Source organism: Cylas formicarius, unplaced genomic scaffold, assembly GCF_029955315.1.
Source record: "Cylas formicarius isolate icCylForm1 unplaced genomic scaffold, icCylForm1.1 PGA_scaffold_7__23_contigs__length_41026272, whole genome shotgun sequence".
NCBI lineage: Eukaryota > Metazoa > Arthropoda > Insecta > Coleoptera > Brentidae > Cylas > Cylas formicarius.
Window position 1 is genome coordinate 11,711,491 of NW_026844352.1, and position 24,426 is coordinate 11,735,916.

The window sequence follows — 24,426 nt, forward strand, 5'->3', positions numbered from 1 at the left end:
TCGATTCGTCATCGATCGTAGCAAGAGGGCCTTACGTATTCAACCACACAGCGAATTTTAACAAAAGATTTGCATCTACACCCATATAAAGCCGAAATAACTCAGGACTTGAAACCTCGAGATCATCAACAGCGCCGCGTGTTTGCAGAATGGATACGAGAACAAGGGGTTCATTTTTCAACGAAAATCATCTTTAGCGATGAGGCACATTTTCACGTTGGTGGCTTTGTAAACAAACACAATGCTCGTATTTGGGGATTAGAAAATCCAAAAAAGCAATGCATCCTCAAAAAGTGACTGTTTGATGCGCATTTTGGTGCGTTAATGGAATTCGCTATCGAAACATGATATCTGATTTTTTCTGGGAGCAGTTGGAAGGTATGGACATTGAAGATTTGTGGTTCCAACAGGATGGAGCCACTTGTCACACATCCAGAGAAACGATACAATTGCTGCGGGGCAAGTTTCCTGGTCGGATTATCTCACGTAACGGCGATATTAATTGGCCGCCGCGATCATGTGATCTTACTCCCCTAGATTTTTTTTGGGGAGTATCTAAAAAGCAGAGTGTACAGAAATAAACCAAACACTATTCCAGAGCTGAAACAGGAGATTAGACGCGAAATAGCAGGTATAGAACCTGAATTGTGTCAAAAAGTGATAGGAAATTTCAATAAACGAATTACGTCGTGCCGCATGGGTCGCGGGGGTCATTTGAATGACATCATCTTTCACACCTAATTGTAATACACTAATCTAAAATGGAAAATAAAAATGTTTTATATTTTTATATTCTTCTAAGTTTTTTTTATTATTTTAATGGATCACCCTTTAAAACAGAACTATAGCTATTAATCATATTTTCAGGATGCTGCTCCTTTCAATTCTCATTCTGTCACCGCTTCGGAAGTGGAGAAAACCTTTCTTAGTATCAAAAGCGGCGCCGATAGTATTAGTATAGTATTAGCGCTCAAATTCTATTGCATTTATAACTTTTATGATAAATAGATGTATTGCATCCGGATACTGTCCCTCTATCTGGAAGGTGGTGTGAGTAATTGCAGCTCCTACTGATATATCTCAATTTCGCCCAATTAGTATACTGCCTACCCTATCCAAGGTTTTGGAAACCGTAATTTATAGGCAGTTACCATGTTTTATGCAGAATCGATATATTTATTCTGCTACTCAGTTAGGATTTCGGGATAACCACAGCATTGCTTCAGCTCTGCAGAGCATAATAGATGAGGTACTTCAAGCTTACGATAAAAAAAAATATTGGTTGGTTCTTTTAGACTATAACTCGAAAACAAAGTTGGTTATCTTTGGGCCGGATAGAGTTGAGTTTGATAATCTCGGTAATTTCAAAATAAAACTACCCAAAATGGGTAAAAATTTAGGCTTAAGTATTGGTTATGACTTACACTTTCTAGCCATGTATCCGATATTCTGAAGAAGTACTTTTATAAACTGAAACTTTTATATATGCTTAAAGATAAAAATATAAAATTAAAACTTTGCCAGATCCTGGTTCTCTCAAATATTCATTATTGTGTCACAGTTTACTCGCCTGCTCTGCTCCAAAAGGAAAAAAACTCTATTTGCGATTTGCACCCAATTTTCGGAAATATGATCATATAAGCGCTGCCTTTTGTATCAAAAACTTATAACCTATACAAACATGCCTAAACATCGCACTACCTGTTTTCAATATTGATTTTCTTATGTGGCCCCTAAATTTCTAATAAACTCCCAGCTGATGTCAGAGGTGCTCCAACCATTTCCACTTTCAATAAAAGATTAATTAACTTTTATTATTCTAAGACAGCTTAACATAACCAGTTCAGTTTACACATACGTACATGGATCGGTATATATTTTTGTTCGATTGTTGATTTTTTTTAACATTGAAATAATATGTGCAATTGTCCGGTAAAAAACATAAAAATATAAGTATAAATGTTTACCTTCATGTACTCGTAAAATGATTCTGGTTGGTTACTCTCCTGCAACTCACCTAATTGAAATAAAAGTAAGTATATTTAAATAAATATATACATATAAAAAATACATGAATAGTAAAAAAAAGTACAATCGGGTTCTTGAAAATTTGCAAGAAAACGATGACAAAACAAACAAAATAAAGAAGAAAAAGTTATTTATTAAGAAGGAACCATTCACAGATATCCAAGTGAAATATTGAAAAGTTCAGTATGGTTAGCTTCATATGACAAACGTAAATTTTGGAAGACAGTTAATAATAACTTAAGCTACTGTAGAACATCTTGTAGTATAAATTTCGAGAAAATTTAATAATGATGTTAAAGTGCTGGGATTAAGATTTGGCCACAGATAAATGAATTTAAGTTCGCATGATTCAACTTTCCTCATAGTGTCTACTAATTACTCGGTTCGCAAAATAGCACATCATTGGTTAATACGCGTAAGTTTGTTTAAGACTGCAGTTCAATATAACCAAAAGTGTCCAAACAGGGAAATTTTGGGTTTTAAACAATGCTCTAGTAACCTGCATATTTGAATTGGAACCGGATTTTGAGACCAACATTATGTTTCGTAAAAAAATATTAATGATCACAATTTAATGTCTTCACCACAAACTGAATGTCTGTAGTTTGTATATCTAACTCATAGCAGCCTGCGCCACAAAATAACGTATGCGGGTGTTTCAAACTCGTTTTTATTTCATCATTTAATACGGAACACACAGAGGATCAGCTCACCACCCCCGGGTCGTAGCGATATTTTCTCGGGACGTGACGTCATGGGCGGGTCCGTTACGTCACAGGCTATCGATTCGGCAGGGCAAGAGTGAAAACTGGTTCGACTCGGAAAGGGTCGTTTCAAAATATTAGACGTGGGGATTGGGGGAAAATTAAAGCGCGTGAATTAATTTAAAACTCCGAAATTTAGTGTATTTAATAAGGGTAAGAGAAACTTGATAAACAGTTATTTCGTGCTTGGAATAAAGTTTTAACCAAATATGACTTTGGCATTTTATTTTAAGTAGGGCCTATTTTAAATAGGAATATTTGAAAAGTAACTCGAAACCAGAATCAGTTTACCTTAAAGGATCGAAACCATTTTCAATAGTGTAAGTAAATACAGTTTCATTTAAAATTTAAAAAAAGCAAATTATAAGTTATAAGTTATTTATTCTGCTACTCAATTAGGATTTAGGGATAACCACAGCATTACTTCAGCTCTGCAGAGCTTAGTAGATGAGGTATTTTCAATATTTGACTATAGCTCGAAAACAAAGTTGGTTATCTTTGGGCGGCATAGAGTTGAGCTTGATAATCTCGCTAATTTCAAAATAAAACTGAATGTTCTTAAAAAATGGGTAAAAATTTAGGCTTAAGTACTGATTATGACCTGCACTTTCTAGCCATGTATTCGATATTCTGAAGAAGTACTTTTATAAACTGAAACTTTTCTATATGCCTAAAGATAAAAATATAAAATTAAAACTTTGCCACGCCCTGGTTCTCTCAGATATTCATTATTTTGTCACAGTTTACTCCCCTGCTCTGCTCCAAAAGGAAAAAAACTCACTGCAAAAAGTGCAAAATTCCTATTTGCCATTCGCATACAATTTTCGGAAATATGATCATATAAGCCCTGCCTTCGTTATACAAAATGTTCAGATATCGGCAACCTCTATATTTAGTGTGTTTAATAAGGGTAAGAGAAACTTGATAAACAGTTATTTCGTGATTGGAATAACGTTTTAACCAAATATGATTTTGGCATTTTATTTGAAGTAAGACCTATTTTAAATAGGAATATTTGAAAAGTAACTCGAAACCCGAATCAACGAATCAGTTTACTCTAAAGGATTGAAACCATTTTGAATAGTGTAAGTAAATACAGTTTTATATCTGCATTTTTATCAGGAGTCTTCGAAGAAATGTTTATGCATGACACATGTGATTTGAAAAATATATATTTCTTAAATTTACTGCATTTAAAATTTTAAAAAAGCAAATTATAAGTTATTATTTCATATAGGAGGTTTTTCAAAGTCTTGCCAACTTGACGAATTTTGGACCGATTTTAAAAATACATCTATTATATAATAACTTCGGGTATTTTTGTTTTTGTGGGCCATTAGCCGAAAAAGAATGAATATAAAATTCAATAACGATATACCTATCGTCAACGACAAGATAGGAGATAGGATTACAATAAAATACTACATAGGACTAAATAGGATACATAAAATAGTTTAAAATTCTTGGACAATCCCCTGTATGAAATAATTACTTAAAACCTTTACTAAATTCTTAATAATGGATTTGAATATATTTGAATTTTATATTTTATAGGAAATCACAGGAAATGTTTTTTTTTAAATATATTATGATCAGCATCTGTATTCTTTGAAAAACGTTAAGAAGCTGAATCTAAAAGTTTAACTAGAGTGTTAACGAAAATTTCAACAATGAATTTTAAAAAAGAATGCAAGTTGCCTTGCCTTTTTGCCGCTCCATTAATTGTCAGCAACGTGTTTGTTATAAGTAAAGATTAACATAGAAAAGTTAACAAAATAAATTGGATTGGAATAAAATTCAGTTTTCGAAAGTGAGATGCTAATAAACTGATATAGAACTGAAGCTTAAAATCTCATTGTATTTTTATTTACCACGCATGATCTTATAAACATCTTGAAAAGAGTATATCGAATATAATTACCGACTGTAAAAAGTTAGAGTGAATGGGAATCTTAAAGAACAACGTTGATAAAAATTATGCAGTTATGTTCGAGTCTCCACTACGTTTTCTCATCAATTAATCTCGCCTCTCTTAAAGCTTTACTTTTACATTTATTTAACCAAAGTAACATATATAATATGAACTAAGACAAGAAATTTACGATCCCAAAGATATCGCGTCGCAGGAATCCTTAGAAGAGGGATGATTTCCCACGAGAGGGTGACTCGTTGAAAACCCTTGACGATTTTACCTCTGGAGGTGTGGAATTTTAAGTTCCGATTCAGAATATAACTTTATAACGTAGGGGATTAAATCGACATGAATATTAGAATTAGAAGATCATTTATACTTTATCACACTAGCAAGTGTTAAATAAACGTTGCAGCTACAGAGGGATTTTCGGTTATAGTTTTTTGAAATTGGACGACCCTTTGGCAACATTAAAAATAATAGTCCAATGTAATTATAATTCAGTACTTAGGACTCTCCGCTGTACCAAAAGCTTTCAATTTCGAACAAAATTATTCCAGCAAATTCGGTCTTTTGATTAGGTGTCATATGTAAAAGGCAGAACATGCAATGAGCAAATGGTAAACACGAGTCACTTGCTTAAAATCATCTTAAATAGTTTTAATTCTTTGAAATCTTGATAAATGCCATCGATTCTAGACTCAGAGTTAACATTTGAAGCACATGCAGTGAATAGTGTAAAAAGACGCCAAAAAAAATTAGGATTCGTACGTACCACCAAAGAGTTTAGGAATGACAAATCAGTCGTTCTTATTTAGCATCATCAGCATATCAATCGTAGAAAACTCATCCACTGCATGGAACATATGAATTTAAGACTTGCAAAAGTTACCCTTTCTTATAACTGAATTCAAAATAAATATACTTTTGGTAAAAAATTATTCTTGAATTTCATGTTTTTGTACTTTGATGAATTTGTTGCTTTTTGTAGCGGCTATTATAGCTTGCGTCGTCCATTACAACGACACCGTTATTCAGAATATTTTATAATAGACAATTTTGAAACCAGTTTTCAAAAAGTTTCGCACTTGTATCGTCATAATAGTCCAAGATAGCATTCTTCGAAGACAACAGCAAACAGTTTGGAATAAATTGCTCTTTTGATCCAGCGTGAATTATAAGTTTTGTCGAACAGTTTTTACTCGCATCAACTCATCCTATGTGGACATCGCACCAAGTTTCATCTAGGTAAGTTAAACATCTATTTTCGAATCTATACTTTCAATTTCCTCAAGGTAAGTAAAGTTCCAATATGTGCGATTATATTACCACTTGCTTTTTGTCTGTTTTTAATTTACAAAAATGTAGGATGGCACGGCTAATAATTATATTGGTTTGAACTTCTTCTAGCTTCCTTTTCAGTTTATCCAACGTAGGAACAATCTTTTTTTGAAAAAAAAGGAATCCTCCTTATCGTATTTTGTTCGCTATTGTCCAGACGGTGAGATTCAAAATCATTACTTTTTTTCTTTCATTGAAGAGTTAACTGTTATCTAAGTTATTATGGTTTTCATAAGTATATCTCATATCGAATAAATTTATAATCTCCTCCTGAAGCCCGTCCGACACTGCGTTGCCGTCATTTACATGCTTTCATTTAATCAAAATATTTTATACTGTAAACAAGCAAACATTTGTTACTTACAATATGAACAATGTCTCTGAGTTTGATTTTATAGATACTTAATAATAACTGGATTTTATTTGCTGATTTCTCGATTATAAGAAAGAAGGTTACAGTACCTTTCACTAGCACTATATATTCATAATTAAATATCCTGAATATTTGAATACATGAAAAATATTTTGTTTTAGTTTAAGTCACTGAAATCACTAGAATCACTCCCAATTATTCCTTCTGTAGGTGTAACTGAAGTTTTCCAAATTTCAGGGGTTCAGGGGTTCCAGTGTCTCTAGCCACATTTTTAAACAAGCATTTTGAGAATAAGCATCACTATTAAATATGTCGATTATTATGGTTTTTTGTAATTTCTCAAACAATTTGAGTGATATGATAAAATACATACAAGAACCGTAAAACTTTATATCCGTACTGTTCTGTCATCTATCACATACTTCTTGGTTGGTTTATCGCTAAAAGATAGATAGTTGTACAGTTGAGCAGACAATGCAGTTCAGATTATTATTATTATATATTAGGTGTCTTCGTTTTAAGTATATTGTCGATAACAACGATAGATAGTTCACTCAAGTTCTTGAACAGCTGAAGTTCGAACCAACAAAAAAGTGTTCCTGGTTTATTTGACGATAATAGCCAGCAAGTTCAATGAACCCATTTTAATTCCCAGCATTTCATTTGAACCCCTAACACAACTTGTGAGCATGTTAATAATCACCTTTTGCCATCATCCCCAACGATGGTAGTTTCGACACTTCCCTGGATATTGTTTTTCCACAAGCAGTTCATTTTTTTCAACAATTTTTGACTACAAGTACATAATTTTAAATTCAAATTCAGGAACATTTAACGAGATCTGTCATATTTTGAGAAAATACTGCCACACCCAAACTTCCCTTCTCCAAATTGTTTTTTAGAGTAGTCCTACCAACTGAATCGGAAGCGGAAAATTTAATTTCCAAGTTAGTCAGTGTTATTCAACACTGCCGCTTATATCATATCATGATCAGGTCTTGTCCTTTATCTATGAATAAATTATTGGTTTAACCACTAACATCAGGTATGAGAGGCATAATTACTTTTTGGGGGAGGGTTCGTCAAAAGCCAAAATGACATATTGTGAGACACACTTCACCATTTTTGAGTTATAATAGTAATATTGAAAAAATTGTAGAGGTCCTTGGACAACAAAATAGAGAATGTAAAACGCAGTAGAAACAACAGTTTTTAGATTTAAAAACAACCAAGCGTTCGCTATTGATCTCACGGCGATCAATGACTACGTTTTCGCATCTACCCCCTCAATAATGGAAATATTTATCCCGGCTTTGGTCAGTAATACCCCGAACGAAACAAAAACGAAAATCATCCTCTAGAGAAATTAATAACACCGATGCCGGGCATTTAATAATTAAATATTTGCGTTAAGGTGATTAATGGTTCGCGCGAAATGTGACTGAAAATTCATTTAGTAAAAAATGAAGTCTTCGCTCCTGCAACAGCCATAATAAAGATGGGTTTCATCAATCACCCACATTAAAATTGGGACGTGACGCGGTTAATAAAGTTTGGTATGTTGGACTCAAAATTTTCGGGTAATTAAGACTTTGGACACGCATTTTTGTCGAACGGAACTGCTGGTAATTGCTGTAATTGTTATAGTACATAAATAATAATGACTTTATAGTAAGGCTTAGTTCTCTATATTAACAAATTTTCCTAATGGCAAGGAGAATAAGAAGATTGGCTTATAAAACACAATTATCTGAAGACGAAGATAAAAACATACTCAACATATTTTACAAAAGTGAAGAAACGATCTTACAAATCACGTTATTTAATTTAAAGTTACTGAGACATTTTAAGCTTATTGGGACGTTATTATAAGAACTATAGTCCTGGTAAGTATACAATATTTCATATTGTGCAGTGATAGCAGCAACTTTGGCAGAATTTGGTCTAAAAACAAAGTCCAATGTTATAATCAGGCATAGAGTGACGTTTCTATGCCCTACCGTATTTATACCGTATGTATACCTTTTCATTTTCCTCCGGGCTATAGTGTTACGGTATCCAGGTTAGAGTTAGCTACCTTATTTCGACGCTCTAATATGGATGGAGTCTCTTGGAAGCTTCGTAGAGTGTTGGAGTATATTGAGGTTTCTTTGTGTAGATTCCAGGCTAAATTACATTTGTTTCTTCAAAAATTATTTGTGTAAGTGTCGCCGTTTTAAGTTAATTACTTTAACCAAGATCGGTGTATCTGACAAGGGACTTACTAGTTAACGTGGTGCATCTTGAAATGCCTTTTAAATATAAGTTAATATAAAAAAAATATTTTTTTATATATTTTCTCAAAAGAACAGATGTTCAGAACACACGCTGATATAAAGTTTTGGTTAGTTTTGGTTAGACGTGATGTGTCACAAACAATGTTTTGATTTTTAAAGTTTTAATAGCTGGCTATGATTATTTAACACTGTGTATGACATGAAGAGGTGTCACATTTAAAATCAAGTAAAGCTGTGTTTGAAATTTATTCCAAAATAAAATTCCGTCACCATGGGTATCCACAAAAATAAAAAATCTTACGGTGTCTTTACATACAACAATTACGTATTATTATTTCCTTGTGAAAATTAATATAAAATGTTTTACCGAAAAGTATCTTTAAACACTTCCACAATGGCAAACTAACGAAACATTAGAGTATAGTAGGACCAGACATCTGTCGAACTCATCAATATTATCCATTGAAGTTAGAACCCAGCGGATGACCGACAAAAGGCAAAGGCAAAACATTTAACCATAACAATACAGCACAAAAAGGACCTCCAATTAACAGGATCTATACATACACACTCTATTAGGTATATAGAATAAAGCACTTTGTCACTACGCATATAAAGTAGGTACCGTATCAAAAATAAGTATAATTAAAAATAAGTTTTAACGTAAGGTCATCGTTCTACTCTTTGAGTAAAACAGTAGAATATAGAGCCATAGTCCCTAAAGTCATCAAGTTGGACTCTAGGGGGTTCACAATTCGTAAGCAAAAACTGTTATTGTTAATGCAACTTAAGAGTTTTAAGTGGACTGTAATATTGGCGAGAGGAATTACATTAACATTCGAATATATACACAAACATCCAGTGGAGTTCTTGTCACATGGGGTAGTCTGAGAGCTCAACACTTTTTCCGGATTTATTAGGAATATTCTAGATCTCCGTGTGGAATAAATCTGCCCAGAAGAATTCAAGGTTGGCGAAACATTGCTCCTTCCTACCGAAGGTTTCAGCTCATTCCATATATGTTCAATCGGATTGAACATAGAATGATAGGGAGGAAGTCTTGACACGGTATGGCCCGTTTTTTCCGCTAAATCTCAGAGTAATATATCCAAGTTTATTGAAATTTTAATATTATTTTTATAATTTTACTATTTTAAGCAATTGCTTTTTCGTATATTTTAGTATATATTTCTTTTTCCACCAAGTGAAATGAAGAGGCGGTTGATATACCTATTTACGCAAATAAGCAACAATTAACAGAATAAGAACTGCCAACTCCGCCATAAATAATTGTAAGTTATGGAACAAGTTTGATAAACTTCTTCAGCAAGTAGTTTCTTAGGAGCTGCGCTTCGCTCGTGTCAAATGAAACTCATAACTGACTGGTCTTTACGTTTTAATTGAATGTATACACCAGTTTCCTTCACAAAGCAAACGGAGCGTTTGCTTTATGTCTCGAGGCAAAATTTTAAAATCAAATAAATGCGATTTGTGGCATGTGTACGGAAAATCTGAATTACAGTATTTGCGGACCGATTTCCCGACCCGAGTTTTTCCAACACATTCAACAAGAGATCCTCGCTCCTGCGATCCTCGTAGTTTATAAAAGCGAGTTTAAAGTATTAATAGGCTTACTGCAGTAAACGGAGCTTAAATAACTCCATTGGGAGTGTAAGTTCCGACGAAATATTAACAGAATGTAATAGTAAAATGCAGAAAAAACAGTACTTTATATTTGGGAATTTCTATCGACCGGTATTTCAATGTAGCAACGTGAGCATAATATAATTTATTTTTTCAAAGAAACTTCCAAATGCTACTGTAATACTTATTAGAAAACTTCTGGATTCCTCCTGCTTCGGTTTTTGCTGAGTCGAACTTACTAACGTTTCGCCAATCATTCTGTTGGCTTCTTCAAAACTTGACTGAAACCGGCTCGCATTTTACTCTGTACCTGCTTATATATTGCTTGAGGGGAGCGGAGCTAAATGAGAGGCATAATCACCGTGTCGGATGACTGATTCCCATATTGGTGACATGTAAAGACCTGAGTCGCGGTTAAGTCGTTAAGTTGTAGTAGTATAGATTTCTATAGACTCTCCGATTTTTTGTTGGTAGAGTAAAATGCGAGCCAGTTTCAGTCAAGCTCTAAAGAAGCCAACAGGATTATTGGTGAAACCGACGGAGAAGGAATCCAGCAGTTTTGTAAAAAGAATAATTATAATATATTCATTACTATACACTATAAACGACAAGCAAGAGCGGAGCGTTCTATACTTTTTTTTACTCCCTTCTATATAATAATAATAATTTTCTACTCCCGCCCGTAAAATACCTAATTACATACCGATCTAGCGTGCGGGAAGCGTCACTTCACCACGTACGTCAGTTTCGTTTCCCACGAATCCGAGCCACTTCGGACATTTCCGGTATATTACCGCACGGGTTTGGGAGCAATCAGATGTTTTCGGAGATATTTCCCACGCTTTGAATTTTGACGTTTGTCAATTCTGACGGTCAGGTCAGCGAAAATGTACCTAAAAACTAACGGTCGTAGAAAAAGTATAGTATGCAACACGTTCGGTAAACTTTTTAAGTCACTTGTTTATTAAACACTCGCTCCGCTCCTGACAATCGAATTTGAGGAAACTGGAAGGAATTCCCCTTTTTTAGTACTCTAACTTTATGGCAAAACTTCAACGTTGTTGGTCGTATGTGCTAAATGCCAAATGGTTGAAAATTAAAATACTTTCATTTGAAATTGTTTGCCGTAGAAATTAGTGACCAAAGCGCATAATATAATTTTCTTTACTTAGTTTATAATAACTCTATATTATCCCTAGAAACAGCAAACGGAAATTGTGTTCTTGAAGACTTTTAGATAAAAGCCACTTTTAAAGCCAGCAGGTTAATGCGCTAATGAACAACTGTTATTGTTCGACGCGAACATTTAGAGAATTCTATATAAATACCAATTTGAATTGAATTTTGAAAAATGCTGAGAGATTATTAAAAGCCAGAATAACGATACCGAACATAGAATGTATTATTAAAAACTTCTAGAATAAATGATATTTCCATTGTGTGATTTTTAAGGAACACTAATTCAGTTTAATTCTCAAAAATATTTTTGCCCAATTTATCTATTATCGGCGAGCATAATCTACTTTAGTTTCCCGTCTCATATATTTCAATCTTAACCCTTTCAGCCCTGTACTCACGTGTAAAAACTAGGAAGTGGTGATAACGCATGATGCGCAGATGACATAAATTTATTAACACTGATATTTCAATATGATCTTATATGAAGACGTCCGTATGTTTTCACAATTAATACGGATACCATATCCACATATATTTAACTTGCACGAACAGGCAGCGGTTACGGAGAGGAAACTGGAAGACGAAAGTCGTGCTTTGGAGCATCGACAGTGGAAGAACAAAAAATGTACAGCTTCACCAAAATATGAAGTTGCTTAGTTAGAATTAAACAGTTACTTTTCCATTTAACTTCAATAAACAAACAAAAAAATGCAGACAGAATAATAATAACAAAAATATAAATTGATATGTAGCCAAACATTTAACCTGACCGACTACGATTTCCGTAACATAAATAAATTTTTGAGTATTACATTTTTTAGGAAGGCAGACAACAGATTACACGCCTTGGCAGTACAATAAGAGAAGCTTTTTTCAAACAATGTAGAGAATCGAATGAAATGATTACTCTCTTAGATAAGTAATTTAATGTTTTAGTGTATGTAATTTTATTGACAAATGCTACGAAATGATATCCCGGCAACTTTTTGATCAAACGTACAAAATTTTTAGCTTTTTATTATTTTTTGTGGCTTTTAACCATCAAGTCGATTTATTATTGACTAACTTTAACTAAATTTACCCAATTTTTGTGCCCTAGGGTGGCCGTCGTGCCTCACTCTCCCCTATTTATAACGTTATTTATAATAATATCTGATTTAAAAAAAAAAACGTTATTGATTAGTAACTATTTTTCTGGCGATTAAAAAATGCGCTATTGGCATGAGATCTTCGTAAGCTCTGGCCTTAGGCTAAATCCATAGAATTATCCAAAAAATAACACTTTCAACAAATTAATTATGAATCGGTTATAATAATATGGAATAGCATTTTTTAGAACAGGTCTAAAAACGTACAAATAACCAGAATTTATAATTATTAGAAGAAAACGAAAAAAGAAAATTTTTGTTCATTCTTGAGGTTTGAGGCTTCCTTTGCCTCGGGTGGGGGGGGGGGGGGCATCTTGCCCCACCCTCCACTATATACGGTGTCACAATAAACAAAACATGACAATATTAAATGATTCACAGACAATTTGTTTAGGCTTTCTGCTAAGAAAATGCCTACTAGCATAGAGCAGCTTTAGTGCGTAATAAGACTTCAGAATTAAGGTGCTTATTAGACTTAAAAAAACCTCTTCTTCAAATCCTACATGCTACGAGAAACTGACCCACAATGTATATTTACAATTTTCTCGTGTTAACAGGACAATAAAAGTAAATAACAGTATCGACTTGCGAACAGTTAAAAAATCAAACAAAATAAATTCCTAAATATTTTTAAGACTGTTTCAAACCGAAAGCAATAGAAACAAAACTACTAGGGAGCAAGATGTTGTGTTGCGTACTTAACGGTGTAGAAGTTGTTGTGGAAGCGTCGCCCTGTGCTGTTTCATGAACCGACAGATCGATAGCAGCCTGGTATAGAGGGTGCGGTTAGGCCTCGCCCTCCTCTGCTTCAATTTCACCCTTCGCGAATACTCCACGTCAAGATTTGACCCGTATAAATTTTTTCGTAACGGATTCACTTCATCTAATTTTGACTAGTAAAAGTATATATAATGATTGTACCGGCGTCCCAAATCGGAGTATTAAATATTCGCTGTATGCTTTACCCATCAATATGGAAATTGGGTAGATGGTAGCAGAAACACGATCATTTAATGTGTAGTCCGCTTGTTTGGGTTTGTGGAAAATGTAAATAAGTATATACAGGGTGTTCCGAAATTAATGCACCAAATTTTTTATGGCATATTCAAAGTCAAAATAAGCCCCAGTTCCCCAATTTAAAAAAGCCATTTTTTATAATATTTTACAAACGAGATATTTCGTTTCAAATAGAACACGACATTTTTTATGTGAAATATTTTTTAAAGAATTTAACTGTAACCAGTGCCAGGTGCTTGGTTCGTAAAAAAGCCAAGGGATCAATTTTATTCCCTATTGAATGGAGATTACAAAAATAATTTTCATTTTAGGAAAGAAAAAATATTCCATACAAATCTGGCGCGGATGTCACTGGTAATTTTTTAATAAAATATTACACATCAAAAAATGCATTTTGTTGCCTGAACACGGGGATACCATAGCTGCGGCAATTATTTAATGAATTATTTAAAAAAACATTACGTTATTTTTTAATAATAATAACAATATTAATACTAATAATAGTAATAATCAGACACCGTGGAGAAGGAGGAAGTTATGTGCTCTTGTCACGGTAGACGTCGAAGATGCCTTCAACACGGCACCATGGTGTGGTATATTGGAAGAGCTTCGAAATCGTAACATAGCCCCTTATCTGTATAACATCATAGCAAGCTACTTCGAAGATAGGCGTTTAAGCATAGGTGAGGCAGCGCAAATGGACGTCACATGCGGGGTCCCGCAGGGATCAGTAATAGGTCCAACCCTATGGAATACACAACGATGTATTCCGAATTCCTGTTCCAAATAGTATTACCCTTGTCGGATATGCTGACGATCTGGCTATCTTAGCAGAAGTAAAAGGAGCCGAGATGATGGAAACAGTAGCCAACCATGCCCTTTACAATGTCACGGAATGGATGAAATCTAAAAACCTGAAATTAGCCCCCCAAAAAACGGAGGCAGTCCGACTTGTTGCTGGAAGGAAAGTTAAAAACATTTCAGTCACAGTGGAAAACACAACAGTTCAGGGTCAGGAAGTAGTCAGATATCTAGGTATAAAACTAGATAGAAACATGTTCATGGGGGCCCACATCAGAGCCGTAACAGAAAAGGCCAACAAGGCCTTGAACAACATCAGTCGCCTTCTACCAAAAGTGAATGGGCCTCGTGAAAGCACCAGGAAGAAATTATGCTCAGTGGTGACTTCAATACTACTATATGGCGCCTCAATATGGGAGCAAGCAGTTGAGAAGAAAGTCTATAAAAGGATTCTGAGTAGTGTTCAAAGGAGGGTAGCCATAAGAGTCTCCGAAGCATACAGAACAACTTCCAATAAGGCACTTATGGTGATAGCTAGGATCCCACCTATTAATCTCCTAGTTAAGTGCAGAGCCTGTATAGAGAAAGATGGACCAGACGCTAAAACGGAAGCACAAAACACGGTGATGTTATGCTGGCAAGAGGACTGGGACATAGATGATGGTATAGCGGAATGGAGTATAAACCTAATTCCAAATATAAGACCCTGGTTTGAGAGACGACACGGTGAAGTAGATTTCCTTCTTACACAAATACTCACCGGGCACGGGTGCTTTGAAGCCTACTTCAAACGTTTCAATCTGGCCGAAACCGAGGAGTGCCTTTATTGCATAAACGTGGATACGGTTGAACACACTCTATTTTTCTGCCCAAGATGGAACATGCAGCGGAATATAGCAGAGCAAATACTCGGTCACATAAGCCCAGACAACCTAGTACAAAAAATGTTAGAGTCACCGACAAATTGGGACCACGTCTGCAAAATGGCAAAGCAAATACTTTCTGCCAAAAGGAGACCGAAAGATCATAGGGAAGATCATAGGGCGCGAGAGAACATCACGCGCGTCCGGACGACACTCCATCTGAAGTAATGCTGACGCATTTCCAAATGGAGGGCACACTGTTTTGTCGTCAAGAGAGGAAGTGTGAGTACGCTCACACTGGGTTTACACGGTCGGCTGTTGCCAACCAGTCGTCGCCAAGGGGACACACCATCCATCCCCAGGGCGTCTTGAGACGCCCAGAACGGGCTGAGGTAGATTCGCTTTATAACCTCTCATACAAAAACAATAATAACAATAATGGTCATTATTGACATCTTTTAAATGATTGCACAAAATTTAGACAAAATTACTTTTTAATTACTACTAATTAATACACACTAATATAGTTACACATCTCAAGAGGCGAAGTCTAGCTTAAGGTCTTGATCTCATCTACTCTACATTAACCGAATATTACAATAAGAATCAAGCTATAATAATAAGAGTCTAAAAATTTATTATTGATAAAATATTAATTTGTTTAGGACAGAGACTTTTGTAATTCCAATAAATGGTCCTAAAATTATTTAAGCTTGTGCATATCCAGCATGCTTTTTGTCCATAACCTTAAATACAACAATTGCTAGTAAAAATTGAAAAAAAGCCATTTTAACGAAAATATTTTTTCTAATATACGATCAAACTTTCTCAAACCATATCCGAATTGAGCACAGCGGTTCTGGATTTTTTGCAATCTGATTTTATCAGCAACGGTTGAGAATGGATAATATAATGGGAGACAGTATATAACATTAGAAAGGATGCATGCCTCAGAGAGTTCTTTTATTTGCATATAGCGTTACATATAGCCTTTTTACATAAATTAGAAATGTGGCCACTATATCTCAATTGACCATCCATTAGCACTTCTAAGTCTTTTGCTTCATTTGAAAATTTAGATCTTAATTTTCCAATTGAATTTTAATATGATTATACAAAAAATTATAGTTTCCAGGATAAGCAAATAGCATAATTTGTGTTTTTTTTATAATTTAGCTTAAGATAGTGTTTTTTACTATATAAAGACTTTTAAAACCCAAACTAAGATTAGCTTCGACGTTATCACAATTAATTAAGTGTGTGTAACCGTGGCACTCCAGAAGTAACGTTACCCAAATCTAATATACCGATATTAGTTCTAATTGACCATTAAACCATTAAAATGCGACTGCAAAAAAGATACAGATCGATCAGTAAAACCAAAGTGCTTTAGTTTAGCACACAGTAACTCATGATCCACGCAATGAAATGCCTTTGAAAAGTCAAGAAAGACCAGTTTTTTTATTAATAGATAATTAATAAGCAGTAAAGCAGTAAACGTGCTATGATTTGGCCGAAAACCTGACTGGTTTGATGGAATTATATTATGGCTAGTTGTATACGAAAGTACTTGCTGATTGAAACAAAGTATCCTGGTAATGGAAAAAGTAAATAATAAATATTTCTTGATAATTTGTGGATCTTATAAATTTGGTGGTAATTTTGGTTTAACTCTTGACATGATATTTATTCTTTTTAAGCGTTGCCAGTTCGTAGCAGTATCTTCAGAAGTAACAAATTTTCAATAGGCACATTTTTCACGTCTGAACAGCATAGTGACGTAGACTCTTGCATATATTCTAGTTTTCGACAGTTTTTTCTTTTTGTATTTTTGAAATGCTTTACTACATCCGTAAGCCATAGCGCTAACGGTTTGCTCAGCCTAACTGTTTTAACTGGAGAATGAATGTCAAAAAGGGCTATTTTATTAATATAATAAACATTCTTCCAGTTAATACGCCGCAAATTTCGAAGGAATTCGTCCTCTCTAAAGTATTTAAAAGAGCTAAAAGTGTATAATTTTTGCTTGGACCCAGTTGACTCCAAAAACTTAGAAAAAACTAAGCTATGATCTGAAATGAAATCTGCATTAATTACACCACAGTTTTTAACCAACTGCAAATTACTTACTAAATCCTGGTTAGTTTATATATATATATATATATATATATATATATATATATATATATATATATATATATATATATATATATATATATATATATATATATATATATATATATATATATATATATATATATATATATATATATTTAAAATATATATTATCTAACTCATATGATAGGTATCAAAACGTCCTTTATATCGTATGTAATGAACAAGTTTCTATGACTACAAAAACGTTGAGATATTGACTCTAGAAATGAAAAAAAGAAAATATAAATGTGAACTAGTTTATTCAAAGGGTTAACGATAAACTGAGTGTGATTTTCATTTGTATCATTGTATCAGCTACTTTGAAACCACTGAATACTTCCGTTACGACCAATCCAGGTTTCATATCCCCCATTTTTTTTACAGATACCTAAATAGTTGTGTGCCAAATAAGTTCCTGGCATTGCTGTAGTGTTAAGTTTCCAAGGAAATTTTCAACCTCATTTGCCACTATGTTATGATATATTTCGTCATTCAAGGTCTCATCATAGGTAACTGAGACAGAAGTATTAACTAGCAATTGACGCGGTCATAGCTATTATGATTCGTTTTTTTAATATTAATATTTTTAAACTTTCGGACCCAATATTTCAAAAATAACCTATCGAGGCACAGACAAACCATATATTTTGTAATCCTAGAAATATGCTTATTAAAAACATGAACTTATATAAAGGGTGTTTCCTTTAATAAGATGGAAGTTAAACAAAAATATTACATTTCCAATATGTGAGGAATGACCCTGTACAAAATGTCAATGAAATTTCTAGCACGGTTTGAAAACTATAAAAAATGTTTTTGTTTTAGAATTTTCACAGATTATATTCCGCAAAGGAAACATTGTGGGACATATGTTAGTGAATTTGGCATAAACATTTCGTGTATTAATTTCGTAACACCCTATATTCTGGGTCTGTGGAAGAAGTGTGAAAAACATTGTTTGTATGGCATTGCTACTGTTTTGCAAAAATAAAAATCTAAAACGGAAAGATTATTATTATTATTATTGTATTACTATTTTTGAAAATCCCGCATTATTCTCAATAAAAAATTATGTGCGAGGCGTTCCTTTACAAACAAAATAAAGCAGGCATTAATATCTTTTTGAACTAATTTCCTTTATTCTGAGAACGGCACTGAATTCTAAGCGAAAAGTTGTATAAGGAACAACCATTAATTATTCCATAAGTTATCAAATAGACATTCTGCAGGCGATACTTTAAAGTTTCTACGTACCTCAAAAACGTAAACGGTTAGCGAATATCCATTGCGAAAAACGCATTTCCTATCTTTAAAGATAAGTAAGATACCCCGAAAAAGCGTCGAAAATGTAACACAAAAAGATTGTTTTATTTAATTAACATTAAATAGATTCTTACTTGATCCCTATACTTTGCAGTGGTTCCTGTCCAGTCGAGTCTTAGACAAACTGGCAGATCTGAAAAAAAAAAACAAAAAATATAAATATATATAAATAAAATAAATATAATAAATAATAACGGAATCCTTCAAATATTTAAAGTCTGTTTCTAATTCAGAGTAATAGAACCTCCTTTGGTATACAAAGGGAATACAGAGTGACCCATCGAATACTAAACATACGTTCATTATACAAAAAATACATTATACAGAAATTAAATTATAAAAAGTCATAATAAGTATTCTTCAGCATCTGCAGCATCTCTACTTGTGTATGTATTTGTCATGAATATATAAAAAACATTAATAATCTAATGATAACGAGATTCACTGCAAAACTGGAACTCAAATATTTAATAGAGTTAAACTATTCCAGCTAGAATAATATGCCTACATTGGTAATGAACCTGATCGTGATATTGCACCCATATGCCCATTAATAGAAATCCATCCCAATTAAATTTGGCAAGTTACAGTATTATTAATATTACATCAACTTGTCTGGACACTGGGTTGCACGATGAAACATCTAGATAATATGTAATTGTGGTTGCGATTGATCAGCTCCACGAATAATGGTAACGAACTCTCCTAGTTAAATTAAACAAAAACGAAAGTCCGTTCACAAATCGTATACGACGGAGTGATGCAACGGAGGATACACAATCGAGAGTCAACAGGACAGTTTTGTACGGTAGTTAATTCTGGTTTTGTTGCCGTTGACTCGATTTTCGGGACAGGCACAAACCGCACTGACGGAATCCGACCCACGTCGGAGTCGGTGTGATTTATACCGGTTTCTCGGTAAACAGTAAATTAATTTTATTTCACTGTAAACACGGGAATTGGAACCGTTCGAACTTTTAAAACCCGTCAGTTTATTGCGGGGAAATAAACGAACAAAATAGGAAGGAAGTGGAAAAAAATCATAAACACGCTACACGTAACTAGGTTGCTTACTGATGAACCAGTCACCTCTAATTTATGCATGTGTGACAATATTGAAGTTAACCAAGTGATATCCCAGATCACTGTATTGTTTATTGTACTCCTTAGCTGCAGAGAGACCGCCATCCAACCCTTTTTCAGACCTTTAGAGATTTCTCAGCATTCGATAATGAATTGTTTATGAATGGGAGGACTAGGATCTTTTATATCTTTTTTATATATATGATGATATAAACGCACAGGTTGATTTTCTTACGAATTATATCAGTTATTTATTTGATATTTATGCTCCATTGAAAACAATTATTATTAAGAGACCTTCAGCCCCTTGGTTAACCGAAAACCTTAAACTTTTAATAAAGCTTAAAAATAGAAGACTTTAAGCTACAAACGTCTTAAGTGCGTTAAACGAGTAGAAATAATTAAGGCATTTTGTGAACTCTGTGTTTGTTTGGGGTTTTTACCTTCGAAGCCAGCTGAAGTTATACCCGTTGCAAAGAAAAAGTGTAAAAGTGTCATTAATGATTTTATACTAATCAGTTTATTGCCCACCGTCTCAAAGGTTGTTGAAAAAAATTGAGCTAAACAATTTCTACCTCTTCACAGCACTACTTCTGCTTTGTTTCATGTTACTGACGATTGTCTAATACTCTTAGGTTCTAATAACGCGTTCGATAGCTTGGATTAATTCCTTCTCTTAGCTAAACTTGGGGTAAAAATTTCTCTTACGGCGAAGAAATACGCAACGTTAACGTCCGAAAATTGAGAAAAAATGGACGATATTTACTATTTTACCCAATTGCACGTGCAGTTTGTTTTTTTCCAGCGAACAAACAAGGAAAATGACCCGACATGGGCGCAGCAACTTCTCGGTTATGGTCTTCGGTAATAGGCACTGAAATGCAAGTTTTAAACTGCACAATGAACAATAAATACAACACGAAGCTTATCTTTGCCAGTAGATCAAAACATTAACATTTAATTTTCACAACTAGAGCAGGTTTGCTTATTTAAGAACGGTAATTAATCGCACCTGCTATGTTTGAAAAGGCTACGATTTACAGTGTGACATCTGGTTTTGATCAAATTTTTATTTGTTGTGTAGGTTTAATTTACGTGTGTGAAGTTAGACACGAATTTTTAGAGGCGAATTAGGAACAATGCATGTGCAGAAACACAATTGTTTTAAATAAATTTTAAAATTCAGTGTCATATTTAACGCATGATTCTTTTAGCAATTCCTATAAATAACACTTACTTTTTATGGCGAAGGCAAATTAACGATATAGATTATAGAGCATGCTGCATGAATTATGCGTGAAAGATGAGTATAAATTCGAAAATGTATTGAAAAAATTGTGTGACATCTACTTTTTGACCCGCCCTGTATATTCCAATAAATCCAATACCTGATTTACAAGCGGAATCTCCACGGCCGTCGAAGCTATTATAAACCCGTTTTAGCTTTTTCAAAGAAATCATTTTAGTTCTTGATAATTTTTAAGTAAAATTAAAAACATACAAAACCATAAATGTCAATAAATCAACAAATATTTTAAATATTTGGAAAAATTGTTAGTTTCTTACTTTATTTAATCGATATTATAAACACGATTTATTTTATAAATGGCGTTTATAATATTTTCGACGGTAGCTAGAGGGTCCCCCTTTAAATTTTATTAGGTAACATCATATATTTGTGATTTTTTAATGAATCGTCGACTTTATATCCTATAATATGTATCTAATAATAGCGTTTGTGGCTCATCCGCATAGACCAATGACTTTACATAGCCCCACAGAAAGTAGTCTAGCGGTGAACGTGCAATTAGGCGGTCACCAAACGTGTCTCTCAATAAATCGATTGTGGCACGAGCTGTATGACATGTCTTGTTGAAATCACATCTCCTGGACTCAATGGTCATTCAATTCAGGAATGAAAGAGTTAGTAATCATAGCTCTATACCGATCACCATTGACTGTAACGTTCTGGCCATCATCGTTTTTGAAGAAGTACGGACCAATGATTCCACCCGCCCATAAAGCGCACCAAACAGTCAGTTTTTCTGGATGTAACGGTGTTTCGACATACACTTGAGGATTAGCTTCGCTCCAAATGCGGCAGTTGTGTTTGTTGACGTAGCCATTCACCCAGAGGTGCGCTTCATCGCTAAACAAAATTCGCTTCTGAAAATCGGGAACAACGGCAATCTCGTTTTGAGCTCATTCGACAAATCTACGCCTTACTTGATGATCGTTTGGCTTCAATTCTTGCACGAGTTGGATTTTGTCAGCACGTAAACCAAGATCCTTCCGCAAAATCTTCAATAAAGTGGATTGACACAGATCCAATTCCTGTGCTCGATTGCTGATGGACTCATTCGGGTCTTCCTCAATGCTATGCTCTACAGCAGCAATAGCTTCTTCCGTACGCACCGTACGGCGTCTCTGGGGATACGAGTTATCAATAAGAGTGAACGTGGTGCGAAAACGTTCCATAGTTAATCGAATTAACTGCTCTGATGGACGATTTTGTCGACGATAAAATGGACGTAGTGCGCGATACGTATTCCGCCGAAATAAAATTGCACTATTTGCAAGAGTTGTTCAGGACTGAGCCTATTCATGATGAATTGCCAACCAAACTGAGAATAAATCACTTGACAGCTGTTAAATCGGTCCCCATCTTGAACAGTAATGCCAACTTAAAGTTCTATACATCGAAAAAATATACCCATTATAACATAGTTATTACGCATAGTTCCTGTAAAATTTTTAGTTGTTATCAGTATCAATGTTTATGTTAATTTGCAAAATCACTAAGAGTTTCAGTAATTACGCAGAATTCCTAATTTGCGGAGCTGTTATAAAAAACAACTGTTTTTGGATATTAGCGGTAACATATCACTACATATTTGTGACCATTAATCGTCCTGGTTGTTTTTCGGGTAATCGCTACTTTGGTACACTTTTTTCAGCTCCTTGTTATTTGTGAACCATTTTGGGACATCAAGTTGGTGAATAACTAATTCGTCGTTAGCAGGTGCAACTCCGTTCCCTTAAAACGTCTGTCCCCCCGCGTTCCGCAACTTCGTCAAAAGTTTGAACATTCCTAGAGTGCCAGATATCAGGTCCGGTAATATTCCTATTCAGTTTCAGTGCACCAAATCCTAGTACCAAAGGGAAAGATTTATAACTAAATTCAAGAACTACGAAAATGGTTTCCGGATCTTGAGATTAAAATTATTTGCGCTTACTTTAAATTTGGCAGCTGTTAATAATTATTACTTAAAAAGTTTAGCGCCCTTTCTTGTAGATCTCAAGACTAAAATTATTTTTGTTTACTTAAAGCTTGGTAGCTTTTAATAATTATTATTTAAAAAGTTTAACGTTGAATATTATTTCTATTGATATGGCGTAGAGCTCGACCTTCCGAGCCATAGTAATCAGCATCCTATAGGGCCGGCAGCGACATTACGAATTGGCACCGCGACGACGTACCCAAAATGGCTATCATTCAAAGTTAGCGGCGAAACAATTCGGTCATTGAAGGGAGTTGGGCTGCGCGCATTTGCGGCCATTGTTAAACATGCCGGGCAGAAATTGGTCAAGCCTGGCGTTGCCATTTCATTTAACCCCGCCGGCATCGCTCGTCCGACCCCTGATTAAGCTTTTGCTATTAGTATTCAACAAATTATTGTCCTGTCGTACATCACTTGCCGTTGACGTGTCGAGTTTGCCTTTATTTATTAACGAATAGTTGCGAGCGACAGCGTATCATACAGCTGGATTGGTGTGTCTATCTGTCGCCGAAGGACGACGTCGCATTTGGATGCGTGATTTGGGACAGTTGTAACAAAGACGTTATATCGACTTACTGTGCGAAATACAAAAGCGCTAAAATGTTTTTGGAATTTTGGAAAAACAAGTCAGAATTTCTGACATAACTGTTTCGTGGTCAAAAATCCCTTCAAGATTTTCTTAGCCATCTAAACTCTATACTCCTTGACATACATTTTACCATTGAATTAGAAAATAATCTCCCATTCCTAAATATTCTTATTAGAAAATCAGACCTATCATTGGGTCCTTCTGTTTACAGAAAATCTACGCACACAGACCGATACCTTAATGCATTGTCACATCACCATCCTACCCAAAAATCATCGGTTATCAACTCTCTTGTTTACAGAGTCGTAAACCTATCTCAGCCGAAGTCACTGAATCCAGAATCAAAACATCTGAGAGATATTAAGCGTTCCATCACAAAATATACTTCACCAACACCCTTCAAAAAACTATGAGTCCGAAAGCAACCCCACACTTGCCATTTGTCCTTCCTTACATTCAAAACATTACTGACCACAGATCAAAAATTCTTAAGATATATGAATGAATTATGATATATGAATCTGAATATCAATTTCGTTTGAGATACCATGAGTTTACAGCATTCCATGCATATGCGGCAAAGGAGATACCGGACGAAAAATATCAACTAGACTCGAAAAACATGAAAAAGCTTTAAGACTACGACA

The 24,426-nt window shown here is 34.4% G+C and overlaps 1 protein-coding gene across 4 annotated transcripts in view; it reads right to left on the reverse strand.

Annotated features, from left to right (window-relative positions):
- The window catches only part of LOC132705471 (protein turtle), a 207,336-nt gene that overhangs the window by 128,065 nt on the left and 54,845 nt on the right, over positions 1–24,426 (reverse strand). For all 4 annotated transcript variants that reach the window (XM_060676059.1, XM_060676057.1, XM_060676058.1 and 1 more), the window contains exon 2: positions 18,901–18,959. The gene's annotated coding sequence lies outside the window, so the exon portion shown is untranslated. The remainder of the gene's footprint in view (positions 1–18,900; positions 18,960–24,426) is intronic.